The following is a 20608-nucleotide window of genomic DNA, read 5'->3' on the forward strand; positions in this document are numbered from 1 at the left end:
GATCACATAAAAATGTAATCAAGACAGGCTACATGGAGCAAGCTGCACTTAGGTTAAGGATTAAAAAATAAGTATGATTTCAAGAACTAGAGAAGCAGTAGCCAAAAGGCTCAAGTCCATCTGGCAGATAATTTAGGTAGAAGGATCCTAGGAAATATGACTGAATAGAATGCCAGAATTTGAAGACAAATTTTATATTCAATCCTATAAAGACTTAAGATAATAATCAGAAAATATGTAGACAGTATATCTCTATGAAAAGTAATTATCTGCTGTTTGTGTGTAAGATTTGTTAATTGGAAAAATGCAAAAATACTAAATAAGAACTGTTCCAGAAGGCCTTTCTGAGACAGGTGAAGGACTCTGGAAAAGGAAGATGGCTGAAATCCTTCCACATACACCTGAAGAGGTCCCTGCTAGTACTCTTAGCACCAATGCTGAAAGAGTCTTATGTATTAGAATTAGTAAATATACAAGGACCCCAATTTGAGATAGTTTTTCTCTATTCTCTTATTCCTAGAACAAGAATAAATACCTTTAGTGTCTACATTGGTACCTTTGTATGTGTACGTCTAGAAATATATCTGATGTACATTGTATACATATACATTTTATATATTTGTGTGTGTATATATACATATGATAAAACAATACAAAAATAAAAAGGAGAAAGACAGAGAGAGAGACTGAGAGGGAGATTTCTATTTCTTCTTCTTCCGCATTGGGTCAAGATAGAAAAATAGGGGCTGAATTAATTTTCCCACCTAAATCAACTAATAACAGGGGCAAAATATATAGAACACTGATTTTCAACATCAAGCATCAGAGCCATGATCTCTGAGAGTAACAATCTTGGTGAAGCCTGTAATTGTCCCAGCTCATTACCTTGAGACAGTTTCCAGCCCATGGCACAAAGGGAAGGAATCCATTCATTGCCCAGTGAACTAATTGAGTTAAGATGGAGCTGAGTGAGGAGTCCAAAGCAGATGAATATAGTAGACCAAAGTTAACAGGACAGACTAAGAGAGAGAAGAGAGCTGCAAAGAAAGAAAATTCCAGAGATCTAGAGAGAACCCTCCTCCTGTATTTAGCAGAGTACAGATCAGTTCAAACAAGTAAGGACAATACTCAAGTCCGGGGAAAGTAGTACAACTACCCAACAACCAAAACTTTGACAAATTGGATTTTATTAAAATTAAGCCACAGACTTGGAAAAGGTATTTGCAATACATATACCTAACAAAAGACTCGTACACAGAATATACAAAAAAACTCTATGAATCAGTAGGAAAGTCTCACACAAGTCAATTTAAAAATAGGTAAAATATTTGAACAGGAACTTTACAAAAAAGAATAATCAAATAGTCAACAAACATGTAGAAAACTTCTTAAAATCAATTGTCATCAGAGTAATGCAAATCAGAATCATTATGACAAAATACTAAAAACCCAACAGAATGTCTCAAATCAGAATGACTGAAAATACCAAGTGTTGACCAGAATGTGCAGATAGCAGAACTCATGTTATTAGTCGGTACAATAACTTAAAAGAAAAAAAAGTTGGGCAGTATCAGCTAACACTCAACATATGCCTGCCTTAAGACCCAGCAGTCTGATTTCTAATATTGTTGATTACTTAAATTTAACAAAAGATACATATACAAATGTGTATAGCATCTTTGATTTTAAAAGTACTAAATTGGAAACAACTCTGAAATGCCTAACAAAAATCAGGTATAATCATGAAATGGAGTAATATGCAAATATAAAAACTGAGCTGCAGCTACATGCAATAATAACATGGAATATTCTCACAGATAAACAGAAAAGTATAAGTTGTGATTCCATTTACATGAATATCAAGATGTACATTCTTTTTTAAAACTTAGTATTAAATTTGCTGACTCTTAAATTTCACTAGTTATTAAATAAAATTTGGAAGAATTATTCTACTAGAACAGGACCTTATGAAGACAATAAAAGTTATCATAAAATTTGACCTCTGATCATTGTTAAATACCAATGAAAAGAGAATGTCATTTAAGCAAGTATACTTAAATGTATAGGGAAATTTACTGCTAAGTAGGAGAATCCTGAGTAACAGAAGAAGGAGAAAGAGAAGGAGAATAAGGAGATGGAGGAGAAGATGGAAGAGGGGACAGTAGAGAGATAGAGAGAGAGAAGGAAAGGAGGCAAGGAAGAAAGAAAAAAGAAAACTCAAAGCGCCTAAATATATAAAGCAATCCTGACTTAACAGTATGTTCCTCTGATTAGAAAATACATATTACGAATTCTTTTGAGATACTTTGGATCTCCCACCTTCATATAGGGTATACCAAATACTTAATATAATGATATTTCTTTCTCTCACAGTCTTAAATGTGATGCTTTCATCCTCATGCACAGGTATGTTTTTGTCATTTTAGCATTTATTCTTTGATATATATTACAGTTACTTATAGTTTGGTAATTGTAACTAACTGGATGTTTCCTTCCTTGAAATATTATGAATGAACAATTTTAACACTGAAGTTAGGATGAAAAAAAATCTTAGTGCTTCTTAAATAAATCACAAGTTTTGTCAACAAAAAGTCTAAAAACGAAATGTTAAGATTATACTTGACAATCCACCATTTCTGCCACAAATAAAACATTACTTACTCGTGCATGTGTATTCAAAATTTCCTAGTTTGCCTAAATAACACCTGGGCACAAAATGCATTTTTAAACTTCAGTCTTTTAGTTGTTACTGTCTCAGGCCTTGAATACTTTTCATATCCTTTTCATCGTATTGAATTTCTATTCATTATACAATGTTTAGTTCAAGTGCTATGATCTCTAAGAAGACTTCATAGATTCCCCCTGTCAGAATGAATTACTCTTTCCTCTTGCTTCACTCAGCATCCTACATGTGTCCTGGCTCAGTATTTATATTAATTTGACTTTCATTATTTTATTCATTTATATCTCTGTATCTGCCTTGGCTAATATTTTCAAAGACAATAGGACCAATCATCTATGACCACGTTATATCCATTATTCATTTATATCTCTATATCTGCCTTGGCTAATATTTTCAAAGACAGTAGGATCAATCATCTATGACCACGTTATATCCATTACTCACACAGCATCCAGAATGATATGTTTTTCAAATAGACTTTAAGTTTTAGAATACTTTTAGATTCACAGCAAAATTGAGCAGAAAATATGGGGAGTTCACACATCCCCTATACCTCCATCATACACAGCTTCCCCCCTCTATCCACACAGCACACAGGGTGGTATATTTGTTATAATGTATGAAACTACACTGACACATCATTATCACCCAAATGCCAGAGTTTACATTAGGGTTTACTCCTGGCATTGTACAGTCTATGGGTCTTGACGAATGTGGGATGACATATATTCACGATTATAGTATGATATAAAAATAGTTTCATTGCCCTAATAATCCTCTGTACTCAGCTTACCACCCCTCCCTTCTTTTCCCTAAACCCTTGACCACCACTGACTTTTTACTGCCTCCATAGCTTTGCCTTTTCCAGAATGTTACATATTTGGAATCAAATAGTTTGTAGCCCTTTCAGAATGGTTTATTACACTTAGTAATATATATCTAAGTTTCCTCTATGTCTTTTCATGGCTTCATAGCTCATTTATTTCACTGATGGATAATATTCCATTGTCTGGATGTTCCAAAGTTTATTTATCCATTCCTCTAGTGAAGGACATCTGGTTGTTTCTGTGTTTTTACAACTATGAATAAAGCTGCTACAAACATCCATGTGCAGTTATTTGTGTGGACATACATTTTCTCTCCATTTGGGTAAATATGGAGGTGTGTGATTGCTAGATCATATAGCTAGAGTATGTTTATTTATTTTATATGAGTTCTTTATTTCATTCACTTATTGTCAGTTTATTTATTTATTTATTTATTTATTTATTTATTTATTTATTTATTTACATGGCTGAGCCAGGTCTTAGCTGCGGCACATGGGACCTTCATTGCTGCATGCAAGATCCTCATTGCAGCATGTGGGATCTTCAATGCAGCATGCGAGATCTTTAGTTGAGGTATGCAGGCTCTTTGTTGTGGATTGTGGGATCTAGTTCCCTGACCAGGGATCAAACCTGGGCCCCCTGCATTGGGAGCACAGTGTCTCAACCACTGGACCGTGAGGGAAGTCCCTAGAGTATGTTTAGTTTTGTTAGAAAGTGCCAGAGTTCTCCAAAATGAGTATCATTTTTCATTCTCACAATCAATGAATGAGCATTCCTGTTGCTCCACATACTTACAAATATTTGGGGTTGTCAGCTTTTTGGACTTCTGCAATAGTAATATGTGTGTTGTTTTAATTTGCAGTTCCCTCATGACATATGATGTCAAGCATCTTTTCACATGCCTACATTTATCATCCGTATGTCTTTGATGAGTTGTCTGTTCAGATAACTTGTGTATTTTTAACTGGGTTGTTCATTTTCATATTGTTGAGTTTTAAGAGTTATTTAAATAATTTGAATTACCGTCTTTTATCAGGTGTTTCTTTTGCAAATATTTTCCCCCAGTCCATGGCTTGTATTCTCATTCTCTTGACATTGTTTTCACTAGCACAGAAAATTTTACTTTTTATGAAGTCTAGCTTATTCATTCTTTCTTTCGTGGATTTAGCCTTTGGTGTTGTATCTAAAAAGTTGTTGCCAAAATCAAAGTTATCTAGATTTTTTCCTATGTTATCTTCTAGGGGTTTTGTAATTTTTCATTTTACATTTAGGTGTATAATCAATTTGGGGTTAATTTTTTCAAAGAGTGTAAGTTCTGTGTCAATATTAATTTTTCCCCTGCATATAGATGTTCACTTGATCCAACATCTTTTATTAAAAAGCCTGTCTTTTTTATATTTTATTGTCTTTGCTTCTTTTCAAAGGTCAGTTGACTATATTTGTGTGGGTCTAGGCTTGGGCTCTCTTTTCTATCCCATTGATCTATTTGTCTGTTCTTTCACCAATATCACACTCTTTTGATACCGTAGCTTTATAGTAAGTCTAGAAGTTGGATGGTGTCAGTTCTTCAACTTTGTTTTTCAGTCTTAAGTATTGTGTTAACTATTCTGGGTCTTTTGCTTCTCCATATAAACTTTAGTATAAGTTTGTTGACACCTACAAATTAACTTGCTAGGATTTTGATTGGGTTTACATTGAATCTATCAATGCGGTTGAGAAGAACAGATATTTTGGCAATATTAAAACTTCATACCGATGAACACAGAATATCTCTCCAATTATTTAGTTCTTTGATGTAGTTCCTCAGGGTTTTTTAGTATTCTTCATATATATCTTATACATGTTTTGTTAATTTATACCTAAGTATTTTATTTTCGGGAATGCTAATGTAAGTTGTACTGTGTTTTAGATTTCAGATTACAATTGTCCATTACTGGTATATAGGAAAGCAATTGACTGTTGTGTATTGACCTTGTATCCCACAACATAATATGATCACTTATTAGTTTCAGTATATTTTTGTTGTTGTTGATTCATGTAGATTTTCTAGAGACAAACATTTCATCTTTGAAGACAGTTTTATGTCTCCCTTCCCTACATGTGTAGCTTTTATATCCTTTTCTTTCTTATTAGCTAGAATTTTCAGTACATTTTGAACAGGAGTGGTAAAAGGGGACATCCTTGTCTTTTTTTGATCTTAGTGGGATAGCTTCTTGTTTCTCATTATTAAGCATGATGTTGGCTGTAGTTTTTTGTAGATATTATTTATCAAATTGAGAAAGTTCCCCTAGTTTTCTGAGAGATTTTTTCATGAATAGATGTATTCTGTTAAATTCATTTTCTGCACCTATTGATATAATCATGTGATTTTTCTTCTTTAGACTGTTGATGTAATGAATTAACTGATTTTTTAAATGTTGAGCCATCCTTGCATATCTGGAATAAACCCCACTTGATGGTGATGTATAATTTTTTAGCATATTGTCAGATTCAATTTGCTAATATTTTGCTGATGATTTTTGCATCTATGTTTATGAGAGATATTGGTCTGTAGTTTTCTTTTCTTGTCATGTTTTTTTCTGGTTTTGGTAGCAGGATAACATTAACTTCATAGCATGAGTTAGGAAGTATGTCCTCTGCTTCTATCTTCTGGAAGAGATTTCAGATAATTAGTAAAAAATTTTTTCTTGAGTGTTTGGTAGAATTCACCTGTGAATTCCTTTGGGCCTGATGTTTTCTGTTTTTTAACATATTATTTAGATGAAATTTCTTTAGTAGACATAGGCCCAATCAGATTGTCTATTTCTTCTTGTGTGAGTTTTGAGGGACTGTGTCTTTCAATAAATTAATCTGTGCCCAAATTTGTGGGCATACATTTGCTCATAGTATCCCTTAGTATCTTTTAATATCAATGAACTCAGTAGTGATGTCCTCTCTTTCATCTCTGATACTAGTAAATTATGTTCTCTGTATTAATTAGGCTGTCTAGAATTGTACTGATTTTATTGGTCTTTTCAAAGAACCAGCTTTTTGTTTTATTGATTTTTCTCTATTGATTTCCTATTTTCAATTTCATTGATTCTTGCTATAATTTTTATTATTTCTTTTCTTCTTTATTTGGATTTAATGTTCTCTTCTTTCCTTAGAGTCCTAAAGTAGTAGCCTATATTATTGTTTTTAGATCTTTTTAAAGATAATATTAGCATTTGATGTGTGAAAATAAGTATGTCAGGAATGACTAAGATGTGATCTGAGGAAATCCATGTTTGTTGCCCATGGTGGACTTTTGCTAAATGCCCTAAATTAAAACTGCTGAATAGTTGCTGATTTGCCAAAAGGAAGGAATAAGGCTGAAAACTGGACTTCTCCTGGATGTAAGAAAACGTAGCTTTCCCTAGTAACAGATAAGATGTGTTCTATAGCCTAAAAGTATGTACAGAACAATTTTTACCATCCAGTCCAAATTCCTGGTTCCCACAGAGGTTTCTGCCTGTGGCTGTCCACTTCAGCAATTAGTGAATTTCTATATCCACCTATGTCTCCAATTTTGAGTACAGTGGTTTTCCCTGTGACCTCAGTTCTCTGGAAAATCTAAGAAGAGCTTTTGTTTGTTTGCTTGCTTACTTTCCCCGTTTGCTCAACTGTATACTTCCAAGCTCCTTACATGTCAGACTGGAAACCAGAACTTCAAAATTGTATGTTTCAATACACAATAATTGGAGGATACTTCTGTGCATCAAATTCTTCATGGCTTCACATTTCACAAGAATAAAATCTGAGACCCTTATGATCAGCTTCAAGGCTTAAGGCTTAAATTGTATCTCTCACTTGATTCTCTAATCTCATATCTTATCATCCACCACTTTGGTCTCTAGATTCTCACAACAGTAGCCTACTTTCCAAGCTTCAAATACACCAGTATCTTTCACACCTTATGACCTTTGCAGTGGTTCTTCCTGCTGTCTTCAGTATTCTTTCCCCTTAACTTCAAAGGGTCCCTTCTTTTAATTCTTGCTTTAGTTCAAATATCAACTGCCCAGAAAACCACCCAATCTAACATACTTCTCACCTAGACATTTCTATCCTATCACTCTGTTGTATTTCTTACAGCATTTATCACAAACCAATATTTTGTTGTTTATTTTTCACTGATCTTAATCACTAACATATAAACTCTATTAAGCAGAGATCTTTCCTCTTCTGTTTATTGCTTTATCCAAGTGCCCAGGATAGACACTCAAATAATATTTTCTGTAAATTAATTAACTAATTAATGAATTAATAGCCTCACAGGCTATTAATATGGCAGATTGATTTCATTAATGGTCTAATTTCTTCAACCTTCTCTCTACCTACATCCTTTCCATATGAATTTTTAATTATTTTTATTAGTGAGACAGAGTCGATTTCCCTCCCTGATCTTTAACCTGATTTGTCCAATAAAATATGAAATAAGTGAATGTGCCAGTTCTAAACATATGTCTCAAGAGGTCACTTGAATTTTTACTTGTTTGCTTTTGTCCATCTAGTTTTGCCATAAGGACATGCTCAGGCTAGACTGCTGAAGGATAAATCACATGGAACAGAGATGTGTCTTCCCAGTTGTCCCAGCTGAGGTCATCCTAGACCAGGCAACAACCATCTGATTGCCAGACATATGAGAGGCCAGTCAAGATCAACAGAGTCTGATCTTTAGCCAACTGCAGATACAGAGTGAGCCCCACCAACACTAAAAGAACCATGCAGACAATTTACAGATTCATGAGCTAAATGAATGGCCATTGTTCTAAACCACTGAGTTTTGGGGTGGTTTGTTTTGTAGAAATATTTTGATAAGAGATAACTCATATAACCACATACCACTATATCTTGCATATGGTAGATTCTCAGTAATTGCTGGTTGAAATGCCTCTAAATTATATACATACCTAGGTGGAACTTCTTTTACTAAAATTTTGCAGCTCCAACTCCCTGCTGTATTTCTTTCTTTTTTTTTTTTTTTACATTAATTAATTAATTATTAAAACTTTAGTTAGTTCTAATCTATTATGGGAACTGAGAAATACACCAGGCAAGCAAGAACATGTGAGTAGTTTAATGTAAGAGACAAACATGGACATTAATAAAGTATAATATAATGTTCTTTGGTGTCATTTGTGTTCAGATTCTTATCTCAGTGTCTTGGGGAAATTATAAATACCACCTTGAATATAAAACTCAAAGGATGAATAGGAGTTGGAGAAATAAAGATGGGAAATGGATTCTAGATAGAATTGAGATAACACTGTTGATGGCATGAAGGCCTGACAGAGCTGGATGTGAGTGGGAATTGTGAAAAAAGTAATAAATCTCATGCATAGGACATGAGAGAGACAAAACTGCAGTGAGACTAGGTTGGGGATGGATTGTGCAAGATTGTGAACAACAAATTAAGAAGTTTGATTTTTGTCTTGGAGGAATCCAAACACTAAGGGTTTGAAAAATGATTTTATATGTAACAATGATTTGACAAGTTCATTTTTTTTGGTAGGTAACTGTGAGTAGTATGAGAAATGCGCTAAATATGGAGAAAAGCATGGGGAAGAGAAGATTTAGAAATCATTTTCCTGCTCTATTTTGAACTAAAAGGAACATTTTCTTCAAAGCTTGCCTCCTTTCTCAATTTACATTTCTCTTAGTAGCAGCACGTTTGTCTTAGTTACGAAGTTCTAAACATGTTATAGCATTGATTACTTCTTTGTTATCTTCTTATTCAATATCACTATGTTTTATTAATTATTCCTACCTGGAAAATTTCCAGTCCATAACTTCTTATATATTTTTATTGCCACCACACTTGTCTAGTACCACTAGACATGAAACCTAATGGAGGGTGAATAATAACTTATACTGCACAATGTTTTTAATTTTAAAAACATTTTCTCACAGTATTCTATTTAATGGTTGCAACAATCTTATTAAGTGTTTCATGTAGAACTTCTTATTTTCGCTTAAGTAGTGATGAAACTGAAGCTTTGAGAAGATAAGGAAAAGCCTGAAACTTCCAAGTTCTGATTCAGAGTCCTTTCCACTGTTCTCTACTATGTTTTGCTGGCCCTCGCCAGGAACGATGCTGCATCACTGGCCTCTGATATTAGTATGCTGAGCACTTGGCAGAACTAATAGTCAGATTAGCCTTGGTAAGAGGAAGTTGAAGCTTTTGAGCATGTACTCAGCCTCTACAATCCCTGTTGCCATGCCATTCTGTATATGAGTTTTTAGATCAAGCACCATGTTGATTAAAGAAAATCCTGATTGACAGCTATAAAATAGCTACCTGATCAATGGTAGCTGCATTTGCTTTAGATGCCCTTTAATGTGCGTTCACATTGGACCAAATAACCTCATGCTTTGTGCCTATTCTAAGAGGTCTTTCTGCATAACTGTACCAGACATTTTTGTCACTAAGTCTGCAAACGTGGTTCTATAAAAATCCCAGAAACAGGGAGGAGAGCCCAGTTTATCCTCTTCTTGCTACAAGTTTAGTGCTCTTCTTTCTTTCCTGCAGTTAATTTCTAAGTAACTCAGCACCAGAACATTTTAGACATCAATCTATACATTTATTCCTAACAACATCATACTATTACATTTATAACATTTATGATTTATAACATTTTAGATCCTTCAGAAGAGGTTTTTAGGAAAATAATATAAATTCTTTAAGGTATTCTGTATTTTCTTAAATGGTAAAAAAATCAGTACTGCCTTCCCTGAAGTATTCACTCTTATCTATTTACTAATTTTAGTTAACATTATCCACTAACTGAGGGATTTCTAGGACTTATACAATGATATAAATCTAGGAATGTTACTGTAGACATCTTTAGATGTAAAGTTCTCCTGCTGAGACCTTGACTGTTTACCAGAGTGGTTCTCATCCAGGACTGCATATTAGAAAAAAGTGGATAGCAAAGAAAACCCCCCCAATAAAAGCAAACCAACAAAAACAACCACCTTCTCCCCCAACTCCCACCAAGAAAAAAAAAACCTCTGGAAATGAAATTAGGCATCAGTATTTTTAATAGCTACCCTGGATATTTTAATGTTAGACATCATTGATTCACTTAAAACCCTTCAAATTCTCTAGTTCTTAAGCTAGCCATCTCAATTCACAAAATTATTTTAAAATTTATTTTTTATAAATATATTGCATATTTTTGCCTAAATTGTGATGCCCCTAAATTGCATTCTGTGTCACACAAGTCACTGAATCTTTAATTTTGCAAACTGATCTTCCTGTTTCATATACTCCCATATTATTTCTGGAAGTAAAAATTATGACAGTTGTATAAAAATGGTAATTTACTTCCTGGTGATGGTGATACTTTTTTTTTTTAAGTAAATATGCTAAGGGTGATTTTTTTTTTTTGAAATTCATGATAAATTTAATTATAAACTTGAACTAAAATGTACATCATAGATTCTTTTTCCTGTGATGTATTAATAATTTAAAGTTCCTAATTCTCTATTAAATAATATAGTTAAAATGTTAAAGTTTAATTTTTAGGTTAAATACTTTTATAATAACTTCAAAAACTCTTCATAATTTCCTTTTTATGATAAATGTAATGACTGATTTTTTTACAAAAGAACATGGAAAGCAGAGTAGCACACCTACACAAAATCACCAAAATTCCAAAATTTAGAGAGAAGTATTTTTACAAGTTTAGTATAAATTATTACAGTACTTTTAATGAGGTGATAAATTCCTAAAGACTATAAAAGTTTTCATAGAACTACTTCTTAAGGATTTATAAAAGCATTTTGGCAAATATATCCCTATCAAAACTACTGATGTCATTTGACTGTAATGGCATTAGATGTCATTTGATCCACCATCTCTTTTTTTCAGTCACAAGTGGTCTCTCTCCAGCACTACTCCATCAAAGCCCTTCTTTCAGTAGTTATTTCAATAACTGTGTAGGTAATCCTTTAATAAGCTGGCCACTCAGATACTTGAACTCTTCCAGTGAACTCTTTTTCACCCTTCCTTACCCACTCACTCCTATGGCCATATATTAGACCTAATCTTTACCAATAACTATAACCCTTCAACGTATAGGTTTTAAGTATCTGACATTTAAGGCACCATCTTCTATTTTTTCATCTCACACTTCCCAGTAAATCTATCTATCTGTCTATCTATCTATCTATCTTCCATTGATCTACCAGATTTTATATTCTACCAATTTTTATGTTCTTCATCTTCTTTTCTACTTATACTGAAACATCTATTGCAACTTCTATGCCACCACCCCCACCCTTTGTACTCACTTCACAGAAAAAACAATCTTGATTAAATACGATTTCCCTACATTTATCTTATACAGTTAAACTTGCTAATAAGGGAAAATACAAGCATGCGGGATGCCCTTACTTTAAATACATAGTGGTCTAATCTCAGATTGTTCCTCAGGACTGTCTGGCAGTCCTACTATGTTTCCTCATGTTATTCACACTCTCAGTCTCTTAGAGGATTATTTCAAATGCCTGCTACCATCCTCATTTTAGTTCCTAGTTCACTATGAAACCAAAAAGAATTTAGAAGAGAACACATGGAATCTAAATCTAACACAGCTACCTATTTGTATGAATGTACTACCTCCATTCTGTTACCATGAATTGACTGTCTTTCATCTTACCTAAGACCATATACTCACTTGTGTTCTGGACCCATCCTATATCACACTCTCAAGGGTTTTGTTCCTGCAATTCCTCCCACGATATCATAAATCATTTTTATTCCCTTCCTCTGAATATTATCATCAGAATTTAACCATGAAATTATTGGCTTATCTCTAAAAAATTTCTGTCTTGACCCTACCTCCCTCCAGTTACCAGTCCAGATACTTGCATTTGTAAAGGTCACAATGATGTCCACTGTTAAATCCAATACTTAGTATTCATTGCTCATAGGACAGAGACAAGGAAGACTTTATTCAAGACGATTGCAACAGAAAAGAGACACTGAACTCAACTTCACTTCACTAAAAGAAAGACAGAAGGACTTTTAAGCACTGGGATGAGCTAGTGGAAAAGTACTGGAGGATTTTGAGTGGGTAAGATGGATCAATGTGATATGCCTAATACATTGAGTCATTTTTGAATTTGAAAATGTTTTTCTCTGTGATTAGGCCATCTGTGTTTGCTAATTGACACTCACTGAAGTCAGGTTCCTACCCTCCCACACACACTAGGAGATAAAGAATCTATATCCTTTAATTTTTACATTTCAAAAAGATAGTTTCCAGGTTCTTGACAAAGACAATTCCTAGGTTGTAATATTGTCAAGAGGTTTGGAGAAGATTTATATATATTTCAAAGTGGCAGATAAAGAAAATATAATTGCAATTTTTCTAAATTAAATAATCTACAGAAAGGGATACTAGGGGTTTCTCTCAGAAGGCAACTAAAGGTTAGTCAAGCAGAGGGGAATGTTGAGGCCATTTTTGTCAGTTACTATTATACAGTAGACATTAGGAGGAATAATTTTGTACCTTGGTGATCTATTGAGCATATTTTGACACTCTCTTGCCCAATTTCTGTAGTAAAAGCACAATTGAAGGATCTCAGACACTTTAGGCATAAAGTTCTGAATTATGATACCAGGTAAGTTATATAGAACAGCAGAGGTGCCAGAAAGAGAGAAATCTAGAATGGATAAAGAGAAGGCTAATAATTAGTATCTGTTGCAGCTTCAAGAAAAGTGACAGAACAGGACCTGTATTTTGTCACACTAATATTTCTGTTATAAGATCCCAAGAGGCCACCACAGATTTTTGAGAACTGCTTTAAAAAGTTTAAAGGAGAAATGGATCTAAGCAGCACAAGAGGTGAACTGTAATGGATCTCATCCTGGGCTACCCAGATGTCCTTTTCAGAGCTGAATGCCCTGTTCCATCAGCCACAGGGAGTGCTGCTGAATGACAGCTCTCAGTTCTCAGCTTTTCTTGTAAAATGTCCTCAGCTCAAGAGATCCACTTTGCACAAGGCCAGCCTCTCTATCCAAGGCTAGCCTTCATCCAGTGACTAACCTACAGAGAAGCATAAAGTCCCAGCCTTCATACATCAATTTGTGACACATTCCCAGCCCCACACATCAACCTGGGACAATTCTAAATGTTGGTCCTAACTTCAGTACTCACAGAGGATGAAGTCTCCTTGTGACTCCATTACAGTCTCCAATTTCTCCTTCTGTTCTATCCTGCTTTTTTTCCTCACCACATGAGTGATAATCCTGGGGATACACTCCAATAAATTTATCACATGCTAATTGTCATCTCAGAGTCCATATTCTACAGACTTCAGCTTGCAACACTACTAGATTTTCATTGGTTTTTCACAATTCCAACTCTTCCAGTATTTGCCACATAGTACATAAGAATATTCTTCAGAGTACTGTTTTAATTCTGGCTTTCTCTGCTTAATTATCTATACTGATTCTCCATTGTTTATAAGATTATGTTCAAATTCCTTGATTAAAAATGAAGTTTTCATCAGTCTGGTGCCAGTTTTGAAAGCCAACTTCAGAATCCACTATTTTATGACAATGCCTTCTACTTTTACTTTCTACTTTAATTTTCACTGTCTATTCTCATATATCAATATTATCCCTCCCGTGCACTTATTACTTTGTTTATGATGATTATATTTGGAATACACTCAAACCTATACTTTTCCAGATCCTGTCCATCTTTTATTAACCTTCAAATCTTTTATTAACCCTCTCTGATTCTTATTAGCTAATAGTCATTCCTCATCTCACAATTCATGATCATCATCTTTATTATTCATTAATTCACAATGAGAAATAAGAACTGAACATCTTGTACACAATTGTTTTATTAGATGGAATGTAAAACATGAAAATAGCTCAGGCAAGGAATATGAAAACTCTTAAAAATAGCATAATTTTGTCGTTAACAGTTTTAATTAGCTTACGGCTTGTACTGTCACTTTAAAAAATTTTTTTATCTGTGTAAATCATAAACATCCCAATGTATTAATCATTATCTTAGGTACAGTAAGGAATAGGATCTCCTTTTCTCAATCTCTCTTTGCCTTACTTTCTTCACTCTGATGAAATTACAGTGATCCAAAAATATGCATTCAAAAATTGCTTGTTGAATTGAACTGACAGAATATAAATTAGTTTGGATAATATATGTATGTTTTATTAGGGAAGAGGGAAATAATCCTATAGAATTGCCCTGAAGAATTTTTCATTTATTAAAAAATTAAAACTAAAAATAACTGTGAAGAATATGCCTAAAGGCTCCTTTATGACATAGAACTAAAAATGAGAACCAGACCAATATAACAACAATCAAAACCTATTTTGATAAAGTTTGCAAATTATGAAACAAGATGACTATCACCAAAGATGAATATATTTTATACTCTGGATAAAATTTCTTAGAACGTTAGATGCCATTTTAAGTTTTACTTCAATAAAAAATAAGTACAATATCTGAGTGTTATCAATAAGCTATATTCTATGATTCCACAAGAGAACAAGGTTAATAAGATGACAAGGCATAAGGTGACAAATTTCCCTAGTGCTTACTTCACAAATCACCATGCATGTTTAATATGAATGAAGGAAAAAAGGAAGGAAAAGGAAGAAGAGAAGAAAGACTATTGCAGAGGGTTGAGCAGAGCTATAATTTCCTTGGGACTGCCAGGAATATTATTTAACTTGATCAGTGCTTTCCATGACATACATCAGTGCTATCTGAGGGTAATTTCTTAAGATGAATACAAGGAAGTATTGAAGGAATTCACATGTCTTTTTTTTACTGTATAATGAGAATTCTGACTTTTTTTTTTTGATATATGACTGCTGACAGCTTTTATGCCTCACCTCTCTCTGTTTCCTTGTGTCCCATATAACTGATAAGCTGATAAGAAGCCTAGGTGCTGTCCCCTCCTTAGGTGTGGAGGGGGGTGGGTATTTAAACCATGCAAGCCCCACCCTGTGCTCAAGCCCTCACTGACCCACCCTCTAACCATAATAAAAACCCAGACCAGTTTCCTTTCCTTGCTTGCTCAAGCCATTCAGGGCCTGCCTAAATGGCCTGACCTGCTCTCCAGAGATGTCAATTATGTAAATAATAAAACTTTTCATACCCTCTTGGGGTGTGTGTTGCACCATCAGTTTCAACATCTGGACCAAACTTTGGGTAGGGGTCTGTCTGCTTCTGTGTGACCATTACGTGCTGCCACAAGTAAAGTAGTATTTTTCTTGAAAAAATTTATGGCAAATATGCTCAAAATGAAGCAGTATGTTCTGATTTTAAAATAAATCAATATGAGGACATTCCAGCTAGGGATTAGAAATTTGGAAATTTGTGAACCTTACCTACCCTGAATCATTAAAAATTGGTATGCTTGTTATTTATTTTTGCTAGTCTAATAACAACTAACAATGCTGGGGCACTTACTATGTGACAAATACTGTGCTAAGAACTATACCATTTAATCTTGTGATAATATTCCCATGTGGTATATAGTGTTATTATTTTCATTTCCTGATGAGAAACTGAACAATAAATAGATTATGCATTTGTCCAAATACACCAAGATGAGAGATTATATAATTCGTCCAAGTATACTGAGCTGGTTTAAACTTTGCCTTCCTGACTTCAAACTACATGCTTTCAAATCACTCTGCTTTATTACTTCACCATGATCAAGAAACAGTCAATTCAATATAAATACAGAAATACAGAGTTCCAGGAATATTTATAAAGCCAAATGTTCATGTTAAAATTTTTGATATATTTTCCCAAAATATCAAAGGCTAAATGTACTATTTTACTCATAATAACACAATAGAAATATAGTTAAAAGCAAACATTAATGACATTAATAGATACATTGGTGTCTTTCCTGTATTTTAAAAGTTTTCAAAGTATCACCAAATTTGAGGGTCACAGTGGTAATCCTGCATACCAGAAAAAAATATATATATATATTTTTTTATAAGTCTACCAAACCTGGACCCAACTTCACAACTGGATTATTCTAACTTTTTGCCTTTAGTGTAGCCAACAATGCTAATTCCAGTTTTCTAGATAATTAACATTCTTTGAAACAATAAGTTTCTGGGGATTTTTTTTTCTATAAGAAAAGAAGGTACTATCTACTTAGCGCCTACTATGTGTGTTCACACTGATGTTTTAAATTCACTATCCTGTTGAATTAATAAATTAAAAAAAATAACATTAGGTTTTACTCACAGTAAAGATGTCTTTTATTTGTAATTCGTGTTAGCCAACAGGTCTTTTGATATGTCTTACTAATGTGAAATTTATTTGCATTTCATAATTTATAATCACTTTGACATACAGGTAAGTGTTCCCAGCATTCTCCATCATTCCTCTTATATATGCTTTAACTTTTTCTCTTTTAGATATTTTAGGTATATTTGGAACATCTTCCAACACAATTTAAATTCATTTTTATAGTTATGCTGTGTTTTTACACCAATTATATTTATGTAGATCCATATTATAATTCAAATTATGCACATCCTTCAGTGTAAGGAAACCAGAATCAAAACTGATTACAAGGTGAGGATTATATCAAGATCACTATATTTGTACCTGTTATGAATTGTTATATGATGCTTTCTTTTCTAGCATGTGTCATTTTGCTTTTGCAATTACCAAAAATCATATTTTCTGTGATATCTCTTGCATCTACAGTAATCTGTCTTATATTTGCAGTTTGTTCTCTTGATGTGACTTTGCATAAAAAATACAATTTTTCAAATCAGGCAGAAATTAAATTCAGGCTTTAGAAATAACATCTGTGACTACACATTTAAAAAGCTTTATTAGACATTTGAAAATATGCTTTACTTTGGAAGTAAAAAATAAACCTGGAGAATTCAGACACTTTTGCAAGTATCTCTACATTATTTTAAACTAACCAATGGCCTTGTTATTAAGTAACAGAGAAAATTTATAAAAAGGGTGAATCCATTTTCCAGAATGCTCTAATACTGACCTTCTTTCCCTCATTATTCCTGAACGTTTTTGTTTTGTTTTATTTTATTATATTTTGTTTAAGATTCTGTCCTCAGAGATGATATGGGTTTGGGATTTCCAATGATCATATAGCCATGATAAAGAAAGGAGCCAAAGAAGTAAGCTGAACAGAAAATAAAGGAAAAAAAAATTGAGTGAACAATCTCAATGGCATTTACCTAGAATTGTATCTTTCTATATCAGTCACATCTGTCATTTAAATTTCCCAATTATATATATATATATATATATATATATTAAATTCAATAGAGAAGTAGATGACTGAGTGATAGATGACAGATAGATATCAGTAGATAGATAGATAGATAGATAGATAGATATAAACCCCACATGTTTCCATAAGGTATCTATCATTTACAAAGTTCTAATTAATGGGAAATTTTAAAAATTAAGTAAACTACATAAATAAATGTTTAGTACTTTTCCCACTGTGTAAAATGTGGGCTTACAAATATTGGGGAGCTATCTACTATGCCCATAGGAATTTAATTGATACTGTCTCTGAGTGAAGATTGCCCTTGGGAAATGTATGATGTGGGCATATCCTTAATTTAAATTTTCATACTGTAAAACTAGGGAAATAACAAAGCATTCCTGCAACTGACATAGATAGAGAAGTCTAGAAGGGCAATGGACTCAGGATGCCTAGAGCTGCCTTAATATGCCCTGCAAGACCTGGAAACCCAGGCTGCTCTATAGAACTTGATGTGCCAGAGTCTGGACTATCTTACCCAGAGCATTATTCTACACTGGATATCTCCTACTGTTGAAGCATGCCATCAAGAGGATGTGACTGTCGGTTGATCCTCTAGCTGCACCCAGGCAATAGGAGGCTCCTAATCCCCTACCCTGTCCTTGGAATATACGTTCTGCCCACTGTTCTTACAGTGGGAGCCATTTTCAAAGATGAACACTTGAAAGAACAATGTGTTGTTGAGACCATCTGGATGGTATACATGACTGAACACAGTTAAGGCCTCTACATAAACTTTTAAATTCTGGAGCATGAGTACAGAGAGCTACTCATCTTGTGACCACCCAAGACAAGCTTCCTATGTAAGTTCCCTTGCTTATTAAACCTGGCACCTACCAATCTGCCACCTACCAATCGGAAATGGTTAGCCTCTGTCTTCAGTCTCTTCTTGCCCTCTGTGTATGGGGGCCAGTTTGTGAACTAACAATTGGCGAGCCAACAAGGAGGCTGAAGAAATGGGCCTTGGAAAAGAGGCAACCATGGGGAAAATCTCAAGTTGAATAATTGACCTCTGTGTGGGGAGGGGTGGCTCACATATTAGATGCTGGTGGATTGCGTGTGTTTACTGGGACACCCTGAAAACACTGGCTGGTCTAATGCACTTGTTTAAGGAACTGTGCAGCCACTGAAGCAAAGAAGGGAAGCAAATGGCTATGCAGGGAGCTGGCCCCTACTGTGGGCAGGTCACTGGCCACCAATGCCCTACTAGATGCTAGAGTTCAAGTTAAAGCAGGAAGAGAAGCTGAGGCTAAGGAAGGACATGTGGATGTCCATTACTCTGCTAACCTCAGGGCTGGTAGACAAGGTGGGAGAGCAGGAAAAGAAGTTGGAGACTGAGACTTCCTGGTGGCACAGTGGTTAACAATCCAGCTGCCAATGCTGGGGACACGGGTTTGAGACCTGGTCTGGGGAGATCCCACATGCAGTGGAGCAACTAAGCCCATGAGCCACAACTACTGAGCCTGCGCTCTAGAACCCACAAGCCACAGCTACTGAGCCTGCGTGCCACAACTTCTGAAGCCCACGCACCTAGAGCCTGTGCTCTGCAACAAGAGAAGCCACCACAATGAGAAGCCTGCACACAGCAACCAAGAGTAGCCCCTGCTCACCACAACTAGGGGAAGCCTGCGTGCAGCAATGAAGACCCAATGCAACCAAAAATAAATAAATAAATAAATAAATAAATAAATTAATTAATTAAAAAAAAACAATTTGGAGACCTTAGCATGCCATTTGCAAAGCTAGCAGGCTGAAACCTACTGTGGATTAAGGTCCAAGTGCTTGTGACAAAGCCTGACTGGGCTGCTAAGACGTGGAATCCCTGACATTGAATGGAGATTCCATCTCTCCTATAACCTGCAGGCAGCAGAGTTGGTAGAAAAGAAGAAATGAATTAAATTACTAACAAGTAAAAACACCTTTGTCAGGTGGACTAAAATACTATCTTAGGCTTTAATACATCTGAATGACCACCCAGTAGAGCTTATTTCCCTTTATGTCAGACTGGGGAACCCTGCCTAGATACCTAATACCATAAAGGTATGGAAATTTTGGGAAACAGCCACTGCCTTGACTTTCACTGTGGATCAGTGTACTATGCTGCTGAGAACACCAAATCCCATCACACCTGGGCAAGGTGTTATCTACTGTAATTTGCTGTGGGACTTCCCACCAGGTTGGATGAGTTACTTTATACCTCCAGGTGAGGGGGAGGTACTCAGTCTCCACTGGGATCCCTTTGTCCTGCTGCAAGCTGGACCCACTGAAACACACTGTACATGAAATAGAACATGCACCATTGAAAGAAAGGAGAAGTTGGGAGTCTGGGTCTGGCATATCCCACGCCAGTCCAACTCCTCAGGTCTGACAGAGTTGCCTCCCTGGCCAATATGTTTGGTATGCGCAACAAGATCAAATTCCTAAAGCTGCCAAACTCCCTCTCTTCAAGGCCAGACAGCACGTTCTGTTTTCCACCGGTACAATCATTTGTCTGCCATCTCTGTCCCCTCCATTGGACTGGAGGATGTTATAGCACATATAGAAGCCCTTACTGAAGTCACCCAGCAAGCTGTAAATGATAGCCAACAAAGCATGTCTTCACTGAACACTGAAATGTCTTTAATGAAAAAAGCCATCCTCCAAAATTAGATGGGTATGGACATTATTACTGCCTCAAAAGGAGGCACCTGTGTCATTATCCACATGTGTTGTGTGTTCATACCCTATGAGTCTGATAAGACATCATCTTTGT

This window comes from Mesoplodon bidens (genome assembly GCF_964165515.1).
Source record: "Mesoplodon bidens genome assembly, chromosome: 2".
Classification (NCBI taxonomy): Eukaryota; Metazoa; Chordata; class Mammalia; order Artiodactyla; family Ziphiidae; genus Mesoplodon; species Mesoplodon bidens.